This window comes from Bos indicus, chromosome 4 (genome assembly GCF_029378745.1).
Source record: "Bos indicus isolate NIAB-ARS_2022 breed Sahiwal x Tharparkar chromosome 4, NIAB-ARS_B.indTharparkar_mat_pri_1.0, whole genome shotgun sequence".
Lineage (NCBI taxonomy): Eukaryota > Metazoa > Chordata > Mammalia > Artiodactyla > Bovidae > Bos > Bos indicus.
In genome coordinates, this window is record NC_091763.1 from 10,817,029 (window position 1) to 10,837,596 (window position 20,568).

General features: G+C 39.9%; 1 protein-coding gene and 1 long non-coding RNA gene across 4 annotated transcripts in view; one reads left to right on the forward strand and one right to left on the reverse strand.

Annotated features, from left to right (window-relative positions):
- Positions 1-20,568, reverse strand: part of LOC109558204 (sterile alpha motif domain-containing protein 9-like) — a 37,590-nt gene that overhangs the window by 7,996 nt on the left and 9,026 nt on the right. Inside the window, exons 3-4 of one of the 3 annotated variants that reach the window (XM_070787491.1) lie at positions 12,327-12,909; positions 6,404-6,556 (exon numbers count right to left, since the gene is read on the reverse strand). The gene's annotated coding sequence lies outside the window, so the exon portion shown is untranslated. Of the gene's footprint in view, positions 1-6,403; positions 6,645-12,326; positions 12,910-20,568 lie in introns of all 3 variants that reach the window. The other 2 variants (XM_070787489.1, XM_070787490.1) reach the window with 2 other exon arrangements.
- LOC139182660 (uncharacterized) overlaps positions 18,673-20,568 on the forward strand; it is a 53,815-nt gene continuing 51,919 nt past the window's right edge. The window contains exon 1 of the long non-coding RNA XR_011566165.1: positions 18,673-18,977. This is a non-coding gene — a long non-coding RNA (uncharacterized lncRNA). The remainder of the gene's footprint in view (positions 18,978-20,568) is intronic.

Consider the following 20,568-nt stretch of genomic DNA (forward strand, 5'->3'; position numbering starts at 1 on the left):
AACCCCAAAGGGCTCAAAAATGTGAGCTTTAAGTACAGTTTAAATAGTCAGCTTTAAGTACAATCCAAAAATGGCTCCAAAAATGTGAGCCATTCCTATAAAATCACTATGGGAGAATCAAATCAACAAAGAAGAAAAGTCTGGGGGATAGTGGAAAATAGACTATATAGGTACACTTCCATGAAATAATTAGTACACAGGCATATTGCCTACAAGAGGCAGATACAAACTCAGGTTAGTATTTACTTTCCCTTCCAGACATAAAGCTGCCAGACCAATGGCCCAAGGTTAAAGATATTATTCTCTGGTTAGCAATTCCTGTATTTGTATTCAGTGAATAAAAGATACACCTTATCTTTTGCTATATCAACACAAAACCCGGCAAAGATATGCACAATTGATGGAAATTCTTACAATATTATGACAACCAGAAACCACAGAGATGTAATGCCTTGTAAAAAAGGTTAATTAGGTGAAATTTCTTTCAGTAATTTGGCCTGCAGATACTGAGTAGCTCAAATTTAAAATAAGCTGGGGAAAGAGAGAAAGAGAAGAGGTGGGAAATTGTTTTAAGTGCACTAATTTTTAAAGTAAGCCCTTTTGTGGGACTATATCAAACTCAAAAACTATGCATCGAAGGACACAATGAATAGAATGAAAAAGTGACTTATGGAGTGGGAGAAAATATTTGTAAAGCATAGAGCTGATGAGGGGTTAATCTAGAATACGTTAAAAAAAATCTCCTACAACTCAACAACAACAAAACAAATAACCCAATTAAAAGTGAGCAAAAGACTGAAACATTTCTCCAAAGATGATATACAAATGACCAACAAGCACATGAAAAGATGTTCAACATCACTAATCGTTCATTTCATTTCAGTTCAGTTCAGTCACTCAGTAATGAATCCCATGAATCGCAGCATGCCAGGCCTCTCTGTCCATCACCAACTCCTGGAGTTCACTCAAACTCATGTCCATTGAGTCAGTGATGCCATCCAACCATCTCATCCTCTGTCGTCCCTTTCTCCTCCTGCCCCCAATCCCTCCCAGCATCAGAGTCTTTGCCAATGAGTCAACTCTTCATGTGAGTTGGCCAAAGTACTGGAGTTTCAGCTTTAGCATCATTAGAGAAATACAAACCTAAAACACAATACTGTATCATTTCACATCTATTATGATGCTGCTGCTGTTGCTAAGTTGCTTCAGTTGTGTCCGACTCTGTGCAACCCTATTATGATGACTACTATTAAAAACCTCCAGAAAATAACATGAATTAGTGAGGACAAGGTGGAGAAATTAAAGGAAACTTTGTGCACTAGTGGTGGGAATATGAAAAGATGCAACCTACACAACCTACCTTAAGAGAATGGTGAAGGAATTTCTCTAAACAGAAAGAAAATAATACGAGAGGGAACCTTGGTATATTAGGAAGGAGAAAAGAACATAGTAAGCAAAAAAGCTAGTAAATATAATAGACTTCTCTTTGGTTTTTAAAACTTATGTTTGATTTTTAAACCACTGTCTGATATGGTTCTAAATGTATTTAGTGAAAATATTTAAGATCATTATACATGACAGGGTTAGGGGATACAAAGATTTCTATGCTTCACTCAAACTGGGAAAAAAAACCCCACTATTGAACTATCATAAGTTATGTATACATAATGTAACATCTACAGAAACCAATAAAAAAGTTATATCAAGTTTCCATCACACATACGAATTTGACAACTCAAATGAAATGGAACAATTCCTCAAAAAACAAACTTCTGTAGTCCATTTAATATGAAACAGACTATTTGAATGGTCCCATAACTTAAAAGAAAGCTAGGTTTTTAATTTTAAAGATCTCCCTACAAAGAAAAATTTCCAGGTCTATATAGATTTACTGAAGAATTCTACCAAACATTTAAAGAATTAACACTGATTTTATATAATCTCTTCTAGAACACAGTAAAAGAGGGAATTCTTCTCAATTCAGTTTGTGAAGCTGGTAGTACCCTACTAGCTAAGCCTCTGCAAACCCAGCCTTGAGGTGAGCTTCAGTGAACCAAGACTCCTGCCTCACCCTAGTAACAAGAAGGTTACCGGAGACCCCAGGCTCAAGGTAGTCTCCTGCAGAATCAGGTTCCTGCCTTACTCCAGGACTGGGCCTGCTCCTATGAACCTAGGCTCTCTGTTTGCCCAGGTGCTGGGCTGGGCTCTATGAACACAGACTCCAGACTGGTTCCTTTGGAGTCAGGCTCCTGGCCTGCCCCAGATTCCAGACTGGCTCCTGAGGACCTAGGCACATGGCCAGCCCCAGTGTCAGGCTGCACCTCATGGACCCAACCTTCAGGCCAGTGTCAGTGGCCCCAGGCTATAGGCCAAATTCTCTTGCATCAGTCCATCACCAGGACTTCAGGGGCCAGGGTTACCCCATGGACCCAAATGCCAGCCCACCCTTATAAACCCAAGCACTAGTCTAGCCCAGCCACTGACCCGGGCACCAGGCCTGCCCACTTGAGGACGCCAGCATCAAGCTCATCTTCAGAATCTACCAGACAATTCACCTACAGTCTCTGGACAAGGTGACTGGAGAAGGCCTTTTCCTGCCTAAGCCCAATCTGTGAAGCCTGGAAGAGGTGCTTACTTCTTCAAATGTGTAGACAATAATGCAAGGCCACAAGAATTAGGAATAATCAATGAAGCATGACACCATCAAAGGAAACTAATAAAGCTCCAATAAATGACCCTAAAGAAATGAAACTCAATGAACTACCTGATAAATACTTTCAAATAATCTTCATACAAAATCCTGTCAACTACAATAAAACACAGACAAACAAAATTAGTAAAACAATGAATGAACAAAATGAGAGGTTCAACAAAGAAACAGTGACCATTAAAAACAAACAGAAATCCTAGCATTGCAGAACACAATGATTAAATTGAAGAATTCAATAGAAAGCTTCAATAGTGGACTCATCCAAGCAAAAGAATCAGTGAACTTGTGAAGACAATACATTTGAAATTTTCCATTCAGAAGAGCAAAAAAAAAAAAGAAAAAGAAAAAAGAATGATAAAGTGAAAAAAAAGCCTATGTGCATTATCGGATACCATCAAATGTAACAATCCATTCATTGTTGGAATCCAAAGAGAAGAGAGGAAGAAAAAGGCAGAAGGTTTATTTAATGAAATCATGGCTGATATGACCCAGCAATCCCACTGCTGGGCATACACACTGAGGAAACCAGAATTGAAATAGACATGTGTACCCCAATGTTCGTTGCAGCACTGTTTACAATAAGCTAGGACATGGAAGCAACCTAGATGTCCACTGGCAGATGAATGGATAAGAAACTTGTGCTACATATACACAATGGAGTATTACTCAACTATAAAAAAGAACGCATTTGAGTCAGTTCTAATGAGGTGGATGGAACTGGAGCCTATTACACAGAGTGAAGTAAGACAGAAAGAAAAACACCAATACAGAATATTAACACATATATATGGAATTTAGAAAGATGGTAATGACAACCCTATATGCAAGACAGCAAAAGAGACACAGATGTAAAGAACAGACTTTTGGACTCTGTGGGACTCTGAGGGTGGGATGATTTGAGAAAATAGCATTGAAACATGTATATTACCATATGTGAAATAGATCGCCAGTCCAATTTCAATGCATGAAACAGGGCACTGAAAGCCAGAGCACTGGGACAACCCGGAGGGATGGAGTGGGGAGAGAGACATGAGGGGGGGTTTGAGAAGGGGGGACACATGTACATCCATGGCTGATTCATGTCAATGTATGGCAAAAACCACCACAATATTGTAAAGTAATTAGCCTCCAATTAAAATTAAAAAAAAAAAAGTCATGTCTGTGAACTTCCCAATTGTTTGTGGGGGTGGGGGGGAGGGGTAGAGATTTGGACATTGAAGTTCCTGAAGCTCATAGATTTCCCCAAGAGTTCTGATACAAAAAGATCTTCTCTAAAACACATAATAAGACTAAAATCAAAGACAAAGAATTTTAAATGCAGCAAGGGAAAAAAAATCCCACCTACACGGGAACCCACATAAGACTATCAACAGATTTCTCAGCAGAAATCTTACAGGCCAGTAGAGAGTGGGATGACATATTCAAAGTGCTAAAAGACAAGCGTTAACCATGAATACTTAAGAAACTTTCAAGTTGTCCTTCAGAAATGAAGGAGAGATAAGGACTTTCCCAGACCAAAACAAACAAACTGTAGAGTTAGTCACCACTAAACCTATCTTACAAGAAATGCTAAAGGGAGGCCTTTGAGTTGTAACAAAAATACGCTGACAAATGAAAAGAATATGGAAGTATGACACTTACTGTAATGGTGAAAATATAGTCAAATCCAGAACATGCTAGTACTGTAATGGTGGCAGATAAATCACTTTTAACTCTGATGTAAAAGTAAAAGACAAAAGTACTAAGAAATAACTGTGAGTAAAATAATGTGTTTATGGATACAATATGAATAAAAGATGTAAACCGTGGCATTAATAACACAAAATGTGGAGGGAGAAGTTAAAGTGTAGAGTTTTTGTGTGTGGGTGAAGTTGTTATAAACTTAAAATAGACTGTTATATCTATAGGATAAATAATGTAAAGCTTCATGATTACTACAAGTAAAAAACCTGTAGTAGATATACAAAGGGCTTCCCAGGTGGTACTAGTGGTAAAGAACCTGTCTGCCAATGCAGGAGACTTAAGAGACTTGGGTTTGGTCCCTGGGTCAGGAAGATCCCTTGGAGGAGGGCATGGCAACCCACTCCAGTACTCTTGCCTGGAGAATCCCAGGGATGGGGGAACCTGGCAGGCTACAGTCCATAGGGTTGCAGAGTTGGACATGACTGAAGCAACTTAGCACACAAGCATGCACAGATATACAAAACATAAAAAGAAAGGGGTCAAAGCATACCTCTACAAAAAGTCATCAAATCACACAGGAAGACAGCAAGAGAGGAAGGAAGAAACAAAGGAATTACAAAACAGCCAGAAAACAACAAACAGAACGGCAACAGCAAATCCTGTGTGCATGTGTGCACAGTCACTCAGTCGTGTCTGACTCTTTACAACCCTATGGGCTGTAGACACTAGGCTCCTCTGTCCATGAGATATTCCAGGCAAGAATATTGGAGTAGGTTACCATTGCCTGCTCCAGGAGATCTTCCTGACCCTGGGATCAAATCCATGTCTCTTGCATCTCCTGGAGAGATTCTTTACCTCTTTACCTATCAATAATTACTTTTAAATATGAAAGAATTAAATTATCCAATCAAAAGATAGAGTGTGTCTGAATGGATTAAAAAAAAAAATCAGATCTGACAGTGATATGCTGTCTTTTCAAGAGACTCATTTTAGACTTAAGGACATACATGCAGTGAAAGTGAAGGGATGGAAAGACATATTCCAGGCAAATAGCAAGGAGAAGAAGGCAGGAGTTGTTACAATTAGACAAGATGGACTTTAAGTCAAAATAGTCAAAAGAGACAAAGAAAGTTACTATATAATGATAAAGCAGTCAATTCATCAAGATGATAATATATAATGCACCAAAATTTAGGTACTTCAGTGTACCTAAAAATAAAGCAAGTATTAGTAAAACTAAATGGGAGGAATAGACATATACAATAATAGTAGGTGACTTCAATATCCCAGTTTTAACAATGGATAGATCATTCAGACAAAATATCTATCAGGAAACAGCATACCTAAACAACACCATAGGTCAGATGGATCTAACAGACATATTCAGTACATTCCATCCAAGAGCAACAGCATACACATTCTTTCAACGTACACATGGAACATTTTCCAGGATAGATCTTACATTAGTTCACATGAGAAGTCTTAACAAATTTAAGAAGCTTGAAGTCCACATCAAGTGTCTTTTCTGACCACAATGAAATGAAACTAGAAATCAATAATAGAAGGAAAGTTGTATAATTCATAAATATGTGGAAGTTAAATAACATACTTCTGACCAACCATTTGGTCAAAGAATAAGTCAAAAGGGATATCAAAAAATATCTCAAGACAAATAAAAGTGGAAACACAACACACCAAAACTTATGAGATGCAGCACAAACAGTTCTAAGAGAATAGTTAATAGTGACAAAGGCCTACATTACGAAAGATCGCAAATAAGCAGCCCAATGTTATACCTCAAGGACAAACTCAACCTAAAGTTCACAGAAGGAATGAAATAATAAAATCAGAGAAGGAATAAGTGAAATAGAAACTAGAAGAACCATGGAAAAAGTCATATTTTCCCACTGCCAGACCTCTGGACTGGAAGGACTGATGTGGGGCTCAGAATCTCACTCCCATGAGAAAACCTGTGTAATATAATTATTCTCTTATCTGTGTGTCACCCACCTGGGGGGATAGGCTTTAGTTGTTATATCTTTAGTTGTAGAGGATCTTCTCTCGTAGGTTTCAGTGTTTTTCAATGACAGTTGTTCTGCAGATAGTTCTTCAGATGGTGATTTGGGTGTGTTCAGGAGGTGAGCTTAGGGTCCTTCTACTCCACTATATTCAAAAGAAGATCTTTGCGTCAATACCAAGTTTCTTAAAAGTAGTTTGTATCTCGAAGCAGCAGGGCATGAAGGAAATAACACTGCAAAGAGAAAAGAAGACCAGCCAAATCAGTGACGGAGCCATCAATCTTCTCTTGCTACTAAGAGCTATTGTTTTGTAACATAAACAAAATTGACAAACCTTGAGCTAGATTCAGAAACAAGTAGAGAAAACTCAAATATATAAAGTTACAAATGAAAGAGAGATGTTACAACTGATATCACAGAAATGCAGAGAATATTAAGAGACCACTGTGAACATTTATATGCCCCAAATTGGACAATGTAGAATAAACAAATAAATTCTTAGAAACATACAAACCATCAAGACTGAATCATGAATAAAGAATCTGAACAGACCAATGAGTAAGGAGTTTGAATCAGTAACTGAAACCTCCCAGACCAATAATGAGTAAGCAGTTTGGACTGGTAATTGAAACCTCACCAAAAAGGAAAAATCTCACACCTCATGGCTTCACCAGTGAATTCTGCCAAATATTTAAAGAAGAATTAATGTTAATTCTTCTTAAATTCTTCCAGAAAACGGAAAAGGAGGGAACAGTTATAAGTACGTTTTATGAGGCCAGCCTAATGATGATACCAAGGCCACTTAAGGACAATACAAGAAAAAGGAAATTACAGACCAATATCACTGATGAACATACATGTTAAGAATCATCAACAAAATACAAACAAATGTAACTCAACATTATAAGCATTATAAAGATCATATACCATAATCAAATGGGATTTATCTCTGGGATGGAAGAATGGTTCAAGATATGCAAATCAATAAATGCAACATGCCACATTAAAAGAATGAAGGATAAAAACCATATGATCATCTCAATAGATCCAGAAAGAGTATTTGATGAAATTCTTTACTTGTACTATATGATAAAAATTCAACAAATTTGGTATAGAAGGGTTGGGGGTTATTACCTAAATGCAACAAAGGCCATATATGACAAGCGCATGGCTAACATTATACTCAGTAGTGAAAAACTGAATGCTTTTCCTCTAAGATCAAGACAAGAATTCCCACTCCCAGCACTTTCCTTCTATATAAAACTAAAAGTCCTAGCCAGAGCAATTAGCAGAAAAATAAATAAAGGCCTCCAAACAGGAAAAGGAAGCAGCAAAATTGTTTCTGTTTGCAAAGATATTATACACAGAAAACCTTGTGTGTGTGCTGAGCTGCTCAGCTGTGACTCTTTGAGACCCCATGGACTATAAGCCGCCAGACTCCTTTGTCTGTGGGGATTCTTCAAGCAAGAATAATGGAGTGGGTTGCCATGCTCTCCTCTAGGGGGTCTTCCTAACCCAGTGATTGGACCCAGGTCTCCTGCATTGGAGACGGATTCTTTACCATCTAAGCCTCCAGGGAAGCCCATAAAACCTTCAGTTCAGTTCAGTCACTCAGTCATGTCCGACTCTTTGCGACCCCATGAATCGCAGCATGCCAGGCCTCCCTGTCCATCCCCAACTCCTGGAGTTCACTCAGACTCACATCCATGGAGTCAGTGATGGCGTCCAGCCATCTCATCCTCTGTCGTCCCCTTCTCCTCCTGCCCCCAATCCCTCCCAGCATCAGAGTCTTTTCCAATGAGTCAACTCTTCGCATGAGGTGGCCAAAGTACTGCAGTTTCAGCTTTAGCATCGTTCCTTCCAAAGAACACTCAGGACTGATCTCCTTCAGAATTGACTGGTTGGATCTCCTTGCAGTCCAAGGGACTCTCAAGAGTCTTCTCCAACACCACAGTTCAAAAGCATCAATTCTTTGGTGCTCAGCTTTCTTCACAGTCCAACTCTCACATCCATACATGACCACTGGAAAAACCATAGCCTTGACTACACAGACCTTTGTTGGCAAAGTAGTGTCTCTGCTTTTCAATATGCTGTCTAGGTTGGTCATAACTTTCCTTCCAAGGAGTAAGTAAAACCTTAGAAGCTACCACCAAAAAAAAAGAGAAAGCCTTTAGAACAACAACAAAAAAAAAAAAACAAATTAGGAAAAGGTACAGGATACAAAATCAGTATTAAAAAGCTACATTTCTATACACTAACACTAACTATAAACTATCTGAAAAAAATTAAAATGAGCTCACTTACAGTAGCACAAAAATTACTCAGGGATACATTTAAATAAGGAGGTGAAAGATCCATACACTGAACACTGTGAAACACTGATGAAAGAAACTGAAGAAGACACAAATAAATGGAAAGGTATCCTGTGTTACGAATTAGAAGAATATTATTAAAATGTTTATACTACCCAAATCAATTAGAGATTCAATGCAATAGTTATAAAATTTCCAATGAAATTTTTCACAAAAAGAAAAAAAAAGCCTAAAATTCATATGGAACTACAAAAGACCCATGAAAAAGTGATCTTGAGTAGAAAACACAAATTGCTTAAAGACTTAACTCTAAGACCTGAAACCAAAAAACTATAGATGAAAATAGAGGCAAATCTTCTTGACATCAGTCTGAGCAACAAGCTTTGGATATGACCCCAAAAACACAAACAATAGAAGCGGACACAGACAAATGGACTGCAAACTAAAAACTTCTGCACAGCAAAAGGAACAATGCACAGAAGGAAAAGGCCCCTATGGAATGAGAGAAAATACTGGCAAACCCTATCTCTTCAGTTCAGTTCAGTCGCTCAGTCATGTCCAGCTCTTTGCGATCCCATGGACTGCAGCACTTCAGGCTTCCCTGTCCTTCACCAACTCCTGGAGTTTGCTCAAACTCATGTCCATTGAGTCGGTGATGTCATCCAACCATCTCATTCTCTGTCGCCCCCTTCTCCTCCAAAATACATAAGGAGCTCAAACTACTCAATAGCAAGAAAACAAACAATCTAATTTGAAAAATAAACTAAGAACCCAAACAGACATTTCTCAAACGAAGACACGCAAATGGCCAACAGATATAGGAAAAAAGTGTTTAACATCACTAATCATCAGGGAAATCAAAATCACAATGAGGTAACCCCGTCACACTTATTAGATGGCTATTATTCAAAACAAAACTGATAGCGAGAGCTGGTGAGGATGTGAAGAAAACACTTGTACATTGCTAGTGGCGATGTAAACTGGTACAGCCATTATGGAAAACAGTATGGAGATTCCTCAAAAAATTAAAAACAGAATTACTCTGTGATCCAGCAATCTCACTTCTGACTATATGTCAGAAAGAAATGAAATAAATATTTTGAAGGGACAGTTGCACGCCCACATGCACTGTAGCAAATAAACATATTTACAATAGCTATGAGAAAGAAGGAAATCCTTCTATTTGTGACAATATAGATGAAACTGAAGGACATTATGCTAAGCGAAATAAGACAGAAAGAGAAAGACAATTACTGTATGAGCTCACTTATATGTGGAATCTAAGAAAACAACCACTTCCCCTTCAAAGTTGAACTCAGACAACAGAGGTTACCAGGTGCTGGAGTGGGGAAGGGGATGGAAAAACTGAAAGTGAGGGGAAGGAAAACCATATTCTGCACAAATTGAAACAAGAAAAGCTGGAGTAGCAATACTTTTATCAGATAAAATATACTTTAAAAGAAAGACTATAACAAATGACAAGAAATAAAGAACAGTGCATAAAGATAAATCAATACAACAAGAAGAGGTAACAATTGAAAATATAGATACACCCAACATGAAAACAAAGTGTTAGTCGCTCAGTCATGTCTGACTCTTTGCAACTCCATGGACTGTAGCCTGCCAGGGTCCTCTGTCCGTGGAATTCTCCAGGCAAGAATACTGGAGTGGGTAGCCATTCCCTTTTCCAGGGCATCTTCCTGACCCAAGGATCGAACCTGGGTCTCCTACATTGTAGGTGGATTCTTTACGTCTGAGTCACTAGAAAGCATTCCCTCTAAGATCAGGAATAAGACAAGGATGCCTACTCTTGCTACTTTTATTTAACATAGCATTGGAAATACTAGTGACGGCAATTAAACAAGAAAAAGAAACAAAAGTCATCCAAACTGGATATGAAGAAGTAAGACTGTCCTTGGAATTCTACCCACATAACACTATGTATAGAAGATAACAACACTATGTATAGAAGATAACATAACACTATGTATGCTGCTGCTGCTGCTGCTGCTAAGTCACCTCAGTCGTGTCCGACTCTGTGCGACCCCATAGACGGCAGCCCACCAGGCTCCCCCGTCCCCAGGATTCTCCAGGCAAGAACACTGGAGTGGGTTGCCATTTACTTCTCCAATGCAGGAAAGTGAGAAGTGAAAGTGAAGGCGCTCAGTCATGTCCGACTCTTAGCAACCCCATGGACTGCAGCCCACCAGGCTCCTCCGTCCATGGGATTTTCCAGGCAAGAGTGCTGGAGTGGGGTGCCATTGCCTTCTCCAATACTGTGTATAGAAGAACCTAAAATGCCACCAAAAAAACTATTAGAACTAATAAATGAATTCAGTAAAATTGCAGGATGTAAAATTAATATACGGAAATCTGTTGTGTTTCTATATATTAACAACAGACTATCAGAAGAGAAATAAAACAATCACATTTATACTTGCATCAAAAATAATAAATGGGTAGGAATAAATCTAAGGAGGTAAAAGACCTGTACTCTGGGAACCATGTGACACTGATCCAACAAAACGGATGGAGAGATAGAGCGTGTCCATGTGCTGGAAGAATTTATGTTGTTAAAATGGCCATATGACCCAAGGCAATCAACAGATTCAATGCAATCCCTATCAAAATAGCAAAGGCATTTTTCACAGAGCTAGAACAAATAGTTCTAAAATTTGTATGGAACCATAAAAGACCCTGAAGTATTTTTCTCTAATATAGTAAGTAGGAAGAAGAAAACACAGACATTTGAATGTTTCCTACACCGAAATACATGATTTTCCCGTTGCATATGCAGATGAAATTTGCAAAAATAATTTTTCAATTCTATATACTTTACTAAAACTGTCCCTAAAATTTGGTTCTGAGCTTTTTAGCAACTAGTATTTAAAAAAGGAACTTGTTAATTGATTGTTAGTTGATTGATCAAACACATATATATTTATCAGCTGTAGGGTTAACTTTAGGGCTGGTTCGTTTTTCTAAAGGAAAAGGAAATTGAAGAGTAGGGTTTTAATCAGAACTGTATTTCCCTCACCCTCTGGTACTACCTTGTTCCTTACTTTGGAGAAAATCAGACATGAACCCAAGATTTCTATCAGGAAAGAGGAAGGCTGTTATAATTTCAAGTAGTTTGTCTTCCTGTAGTCTGTCTACAACTCGAGCACTATTTCTGTCTCTGTCTGTTTATAATACATATCATCTGACACTAATATCTGAAGATTTATCAGGGAGTTTTATTTTCTGGCAACTCCTTAGAGTAGATTTGTAGAAAGTACATTTTTAAAATTTCATTATATGTTCTTTTTGAAGATGCTGCTAATGCCATGGGGGAGTTAATCAATAAAAATACCTCTAAAGGAAAAGTGCCTTTAGTTTTCAACTGCATCTTTTATGGAATGTTGTGACTCCTTTTCAATTAATATAAAGCACACAGTGTCACAACAGTGAACAGTCTAGGCTAAAAAAAAATTAGGCTTAAAATATTATTTTTTGGAATATATTTCAATTTTCTAATTGAGAAGTAGATTCCTTCCTACTCAATAAAATGATGCTATAGATAGTAATAATACTGTTAATAAGCCCAATAAATATTGTACTCACCCAGATTTTTCTTGCAAAGTTCTTCTACATAAATGACAGGAAAAACATGTATTTCGGTGTAGGAGGCATTCAAATGTCTGTGTTTTCTTCTTACTGCTAGGTTACAGAAAAATACTTTTTTTTTCTAGTCAGGTTTTTTTGCACTTTTCTCCTCTGCTTCCACTTCAGTCTGAGCTCTAATTGGCTCAGAAATGGCAGTATTTCTCAGTATGGGTGTGCCGAAACTGGAAGGTGGGGAGAAGGAAGTCTGCAGATTTGATTTCAGTTTCGTTTCTTGAGATCTGCAGTTACTGTGACTTTTTTCTCTCTCTGAAAGGAGTCCTTCAGTAAACCATTACTCATCCACCTTTCTGGTGTGTGTGGTTAGAATTCAAAGGTTAAAATCTACTCTTTGCTTGAGACTTTTGAGGGCTGCCAAGAGCCCAGAGCTTGAGTAGGACTTTAAGCTGGCATTTCACTGGTTTTCTTGGGTGCACTATCCACCTGTCTCTGTTTTCCCAAAGAGAATGTAAAGGAGTGGCTTCCACGGCCTTTTTGGAGCTCCTAGGGACTTCCCAGGTGGTACTAGTGGTAAAGAACCCACCTACAAAGCAGGAGACAAGAGATGTGGTTAGATCCCTAAGCGGAGAAGATCCCTTGGAGGAGGAAATGGCAGCCCACTCCAGTATTCTTGCCTGGAGAAGCTCATGGACAGAAGAGCCTGGTCAGTTACAGTCCATGGAGTCGCAAAGAGCTGGACGTGAATAAGCGACTCAGCATGTTCATGTTCACATGAATGCCAAAGTCCTCCAGGTTAGTTCTGCAGAGCGGACCAGGGTAGGGCAGGGCCCCCAGTGGCCACCCTGCTGGGATTCATCTTTTCTAACGTCTGACTCAGTGACAGGCACAGAACTGCCTGAGAGTGGCAAAGATAGTTAGCCTTTAAAAAATTAAAAGCAAGTGGCACGGCTTTCTTGGAGGCTCAGTGGTAAAGAATCCACCTGTCAATGCAGGAGACACAGTTTTGACCCCTGGTCTGGGAAGATTCCCCACACTGCAGAGCAACTAAGCCTGTGAGCTACAACTACTGAGCCCACATTCTGCAACCGCTGAAGCCCGCGTGCCCCAGAGCCTGCGCTCCGCAACAAGAGAGGCCACCACAATGAGAAGCCGGAGAGCCTCAACTAGAGAGAGTAGCCCCGGCTCATGGTGACTAGAGAACAGGTGCACAGCAATGAAGACCCAGTGTAACCAAAGACAAATAAAAATTCTAAAAAGCAAAAAAAAAAAAAAAAAAAAATTAATAGCAAGTGTTAACATGTATTATGTGAACTCAATTAGCTCTTGGCTTCCACAGACTGGCTTCATATGTTTTTTAAGCATTTATTGGGCATAATGTATGTATGGACACTGTTGTGCTTTCTACCACTTATTTCCTCTTCACCACAATCCTCTGAGGTAGATGCTATTATTATTTCCATTTTACAGCCGAAGAAACTGAGGCACAAACTGTTACATAATCTCTCTCTCCCCTCTTGCCTCCCTCCTCCTTTCTCTCCAATATGTGCTACTGGTTTTGCTTCTCTAGAGAACCTTGCCTAACACAAAGAGGTTGCAAAAATTAACTGACGCTCTGCTCTCCATACTCAGTTTTATTCCCCTGGCTTGTCTCATTGCTCAGATTCCCTGTGAGGCCAGGTTTCAGTTCTTCAGCAATCCTTCTCATCTATCCTGTGTCTCTCTCCTCATGCTGCCTCTCTGACTACCCAGACAGTGCTTCTCCAATTCTTTATTAGACTGTTTCCCCCTTAAGGAGGAGGATTTCAAAATAGTTGTCCTCACCCTTGAAATTGTACTATTACAGATATACTGCATGAATGTATGTATATCTGTGCCCTATACATAAACAAGGGCATCAGAGGTCATCAGGGAACTGCAAATTCAAACAATGAAATACACACCTATTAGAATGGCTGAAATCCGCTAACACCACCAAAGGCTAGTGAGGATGTTAGAGCAATAGGAACTCTCGTTTATTGCTAGTGGGAATGCAAAATGGTGCAGCCATTTTGGAAGACAGCTTAATGGTCTCTTACAAAACTAAACCTTCCTTTACCATATGATCCAGCAATCACATTCCTTGGTATTTGCCCAGAGGAGTTGAAAACTTGTGTCTACAAAAACACCTGTACACAAAAGCTTATAGCAGCTTTGTGTATAAATGCCAAGCTTGGAAGCAACCAAGATATCCTTTAGTATGGTGAATGGATAAATAAACTGGTACAACCAGACAATGGAATCTTCATTCAGTGCTGAAAAGAAGTGAGCTGTCAAGCAATAAAAAGATATGAAGGAAACTTAAATGCATATTACTTAGTGAAAGTAGTTAATCTGAGCAGGCTACATACTATATGATTCCAACTATATTGTATTCTGGAAAAGGCAAAACTTTGGAGACAGCAAAAAGATCAGTGTTTGCCAGGAGTTTGGGAGGAGTGAGGAATAAATTGGTGGAGCATAGGGGATTTTTATGACAACTAAATTATTCTATATGACACTATAATGGTTGATATATGCCATTACATACGTATTTGCCAAAACCCATGGAAGATACAACAGCAAGACTGAACCATAAGCTGAACTACGGAGTGTGGGTGATGATGTGTTAATGTAAGTTCATCAATTGTAACAAATGGGCTACCCCGGTGAGGGATGGTGATAGTGGGGGAGGTTGTATCAATATATATGTGAGGGCAGAGGGTAGTTGGGAAATCTCTGTATCTTCTCAATTTTGCTATGAACCAAAAACTGCTCTAAAAATGTGGTCTATTTTAAAGAAAGGCCTGATTTTTTTTTAATTTATTTCTTTTTTTTTTTGCTTCTAAGAAGCAGTTTTTACTCCTTGGAGGTAAGTTGAGAATGCATGACCTAGATGTGCATGTACTGTTTGCCTGGATTTCTCCTTACTTCACCCACCCTGTTGGTTCAGTCCTGCTATTGCATATGAATTTCTTGGGCCAACTGTTTCCTCAAGCAGTCCTGTAGAAAACGGAACCAGTTATGTCTGTCCACCTGAGGGGGTAGACTCTGCCAGTGAATTCTGATGTTTTCCAGCTCCTCCTCTTCTTCTGAGCTTTAAGATCTCAGTCTGGTTCTTCAACCATCAGCCCTTTCCTGCTGGGAGTCAGCCTCTGAATAATTCTGGGATGTGACCTGTCTCACTGGTGGTCATGATCTATATTTGAGAGGAATTCTTTGCTATAGATTGGGGGAAGTTCCTTCTCCCTTCCAGGCCTTCTTTTAAACTCTGTTGGAGTGAGATTTTGTTATCTTTAAAAAATTATTTCAATAATTCAAAGACTGAGGATCCCTTTAAGAGTGTTCAAAGTTAAGCTCCCTGGATACTATCTGATCAGGGTTTCTCTTTTAACTCATTTGGGGTGCTTATGCACTAATAAAATTATTATAATTGAGCAAGCACAGAAAAATTGGTCATGATCTAGAAATGCTCTATAGAATAGCTCATGCTTTAATTCCATGCTCTTGTTTTTATATAAAATTTCTCTTAGGAACAAAACCTCCAAAAGTTTTACATTTGATCATGTTCCTCTTTCTCTCAGATGAAGGAAGTATTACAATACCAAGAAGCCTCTTAGCTCATGAGACAGGATTTTTGCAAGCATCCAGAATACATTACCCTTGTTGTCACTGATTCAGAGTAATTAGGACTGAGAGTCATTTGGGGGTGGGGAGTGTTTTTTGTTATTGTTTAAAAACTTTTAGGGCTTCCCTTGTGGCTCAGTTGGTAAAGAATCAGCCTGCAGTGCAGGAGACCTGGGTTCAATCCTTGGGTTGGGAAGATCCCCTGGAGAGGGGAACAGTTACTCACTCTAGTATTCTGGCCTGGAGAATTCCATGGACTAAGCAAGAGAGTTCCAGAAAAACATCTACTTCTGCTTTATTGACTATGCCAAAGCCTTTGATTGTGTGGATCACAATAAACTGTGGAAAATTCTGAAAGAGATGGGAATACCAGACCACCTGACCTGCCTCTTGAGAAACCTATATGCAGGTCAGGAAGCAACAGTTAGAACTGGACATGGAACAACAGACTGGTTCCAAATAGGAAAAGGAGTACGTCAAGGCTGTATGTTGTCACACTGCTGATTTAACTTGTATGCAGAGTACATCATGAGAAACGCTGGGCTGGAAGAAGCACAAGCTGGAATCAAGATTGCTGGGAGAAATATCAATAACCTCAGATATGCAGATGACACCATCCTTATGGAAGAAAGTGAAGAGGAACTAAAAAGCCTCTTGATGAAAGTGAAAGAGGAGAGTGAAAAAGTTGGCTTAAAGCTCAACACTCAGAAAACTAAGATCATGGCATCTGGTCCCATCACTTCATGGGACATAGATGGGGAAACAGTGGAAACAGTGTCAGACTTTATTTTTGGGGGCTCCAAAATCACTGCAGATGGTGACTGTAGCCATGAAATTAAAAGACGCTTACTCCTTGGAAGGAAAGTTATGACCAACCTAGATAGCATATTCAAAAGCAGAGACATTACTTTGCCAACAAAGGTCCATCTAGTCAAAGCTATGGTTTTTCCTGTGGTCATGTATGGATGTGAGAGTTGGATTGTGAAGAAAGCTGAGTGCTAAAGAATTGATGCTTTTGAACTGTGGTGTTGAAGAAGACTCTTGAGAGTCCCTTGGACTGCAAGGAGATCCAACCAGTCCATTCTGAGGGAGATCAGCCCTGGGATTTCTTTGGAAGGAATGATGCTAAAGCTGAAGCTCCAGTACTTTGGCCACCTCATGCGAAGAGTTGACTCATTGGCAAAGACTCTGATGCTGGGAGGGATTGGGGGCAGGAGGAGAAGGGGACGACAGAGGATGAGATGGCTGGATGGCATCACCGACTCAATGGACGTGAGTTTGGGTGAACTCCGGGAGTTGGTGATGGACAGGGAGGCCTGGCGTGCTGCGATTCATGGAGTCACAAAGAGTCAGACACGACTGAGCGACTGAACTGAACTGAAAAACTTTTAAAAACATATATTCGTTTGTTCTTGGCCGTGCTGAGTCTTTGCTGCGGCGCGTGGGCTTTCTTAGTCGTGGTGCGCAGGTTTCTCACTGTGTGGCTTCTCTTGTTGGGAGCATGGTCTCTAGGGCACGAGGGCCTAGCAGCTGTGTCTCGCCGGCTCTAGAGTGTGGGCTCAGTAGTTGCGGCGCACGGGCTTAGTTACCCCACGGCATGTGGAGTCTCCCTGGACCAGGGATCAAACCCGTGTTCCCTGCATTGGCAGGTAGATTCTTAACCACTGGACCACCAGGGAAGTCCTAGTATTTTTAAGACAGTAATATTTATAGTATATTTTTCTAATTAAAAGACTAATATGTGTCCAATTAAAAAATCAGAAACATCTAGGAAAAAAAAGATCTACCTGACTTCTATCCCTTGTTCACAGTTATTAACATTTTGGGTATACAAGCTCACTCTTTTATAATCTCTCAGCAAAATATTTGCCAACAGAAGCATGTCATAATATTTTGTTCTCCCACTCATCAAACTATAGCTTCTGTTTCCTCACATCATGAACTAGAGTTTCACAGCACAATTTCTTTGGAAAATTTTAAATACAGAGTCAACAGGACAGCATAATGAAAACGGTATCCGTCACTCAGCTTCAGAGCGATTGACTTTCTGCTGTTTTCTCTCTCTTTTTTTACATTCAGTTACTCTTATTTCAGCTATACTTGGTGAGTGAAGTTGCTCAGTCGTGTCCGACTCTTTGCGACCCCATGGACTGTAGCCCACCAGGCTCCTCCGTCCATGGGATTCTCCAGGCAAGAATACTGGAGTGGGTTGCCATTTGCCCTGAGATAAAACTGGAGTGCACATATATTAAATGTAAAATTTTAACAAACCACCCCAATCTAGACACAGAACATTTCTGTCACCCCCTGTCCCTTCTCAGTCACTACTAACCCCCTCCAGAGGAAACCAGTCTTAGGTGGCGCTAGTGGTAAAGAACCCTCTTGCCAATGCAGAAGATATAAGAGACATGGGTTTGATCCCTGGGTCGGGAAGATCCCCTGGAGGAGGGCATGGCAACCCACTCTAGTTCTCTTGCCTGGAGAGTCCCATGGGCAGAGGAGCCTGGAAGGCTACAGTCCACAGGTCACAGAGTCAGACACTACTGAAGTGACTTGGCACACTCACACACACACACACACACACACACACAGATTAGCTTAACCTTATCTGAGAATTGAAATACTAGAATCATATAGAATATACTCCTCTGTGACTGGCTTCTTTATTCAGTATAATGTCATTGAGATTGGTCTGAATGTTGCCTGCCTCCATAGCTTCTTTCTTTTTATTGTTGAATAGTATTCTGTTTTATTAAAATGCCACATTTTGTTTATCCAATTTTCTTTTAATAGACATTTGAGCTATTTCCATTTTTGGCAGTCACGCAGAAAGCTGCTATGACTATTTCTGCACAAGTCTTATGCAGACATGTATGTTCACTTCTCTTAGGTAAACAGCCCTGGCAAGGAATTGCTCGATCAAATATCAATAGCTGCGTGTTTAACTTTTTAAGAAACTGTCAAGCCTTCATCCAAACTCGTACCAGAAGCAATACTCTTCAAGGCATGGTGAGTCTTCACATCAGATCCCTCTCTCAGTCAAAGTGAAATCAGGAACTGGTGTAATCTCACCCGGTAAGTTTAGGAATAAAGAAATAATGATACTCAGCATATCTGTATCAAGAGTCTGAGACTGCCAAATATCACAATTTTACCCTACCACATCTGTGAGTAAAAAGTGTTTTAGTTTAACTGGTACCCAAACTATATGTACCCAACTATATATAACTGCCTAATATGTTCTCACTGTCTTGCTGCTGCTGCTGCTGCTATTGCTAAGTCGCTTCAGTCGTGTCCGACTCTGTGTGACCCCATAGATGGCAGCCCACCAGCCTCGCCATCCCTGGGATTCTCCAGGCAAGAACACTGGAGTGGGTTGCCATTTCCTTCTCCAATGTGTGAAAGTGAAGTCGCTCAATTGTGTCTGACTCTTTGCGACCCCATGGACTGCAGCCTACCAGGCTCCTAGGTCCATGGGGTTTTCCAGGCAAGAGTACTGGAGTGGGGTGCCATCGCCTTCTCCATCTCACTGTCTTAGGAAGGGTCAAATGTGACACTCAATGTTTATATTTTTACAATAGCTACAAGAAGCATCATTTCAGAACTTATAAGATGAGCCAGCAAAGTCAATCTGCTTTATATATATTGAGTGGACAGATGGAAAGTTAATACAAGTAGTTGAAAGAACAAAATAAAATGACATTATGGATATTATGTCCTACCAGGCAGCTCTTGCTCCTTTGCACACCATGAATATCTTTTAAATAATAGGAGACCATGTGGATATTTCCTATTAACTCTTTATTTCTTACTAATTTCTTCTTTGTGGATGGACTTATAAATTGTGTGCTTGTGTGCCATGACTCATTTGAATGCCGCTTTCCATCTTTCTAAGACTGTAAGAACAAAATTAATCTTCCCATGGCTATTTATATCCAATGCATGTGTTCAGTCTTTTGGACACATGAGGCTCCTTGAAGAGTCGACCGCATTTAGGAACTGGCTTATATCCTATGAGCAATAGATAATCATTGCCAACTGTCCACTGGAAATGCCCCGTTTTCCCACAGAGACTAGGTATGTTTGGACAACATACCTAGTTGTTGGAATAGAGACTGTTCCACATATTGTTTAAAATAAAAAAAAAAAAAGAAAAGATTGGTTAAACTCAGAGCGCACAGGTACACTTTATTTACTCAAGAGGCTTCCCTGGTGGCTCAGATGGTAAAGCATCTGCCTGTGATGCAGGAGACTCGGGTTCAATCCCTGGGTTGGGAAGATCCCCTGGAGAAGGAAATGGCAACCCACTCCAGTACTCTTGCCTGGAAAATTCCATGGACTGAAGAGCCTGGTAGGCTACAGTCCATGGGGTCGCAAAGAGTCGGACACGACTGAGAGACTTCACTTCACTCAGCTTTAAGCAGAGACCTCTGATGTCTCTTAAAAAATACCTCCCTGGCGGTCCGGTGGTTAGAACTCTGCACTTTCACTGGTGGGGTCTGGGTTCTATCCCTGGTCAGGGAGCTAAGATCTCCAAAGCTGCACGGTGCAGCCAAAAAAATTTTTTCTTCCCCTTTGTTCCATGTCTCTTTTTGGTAAC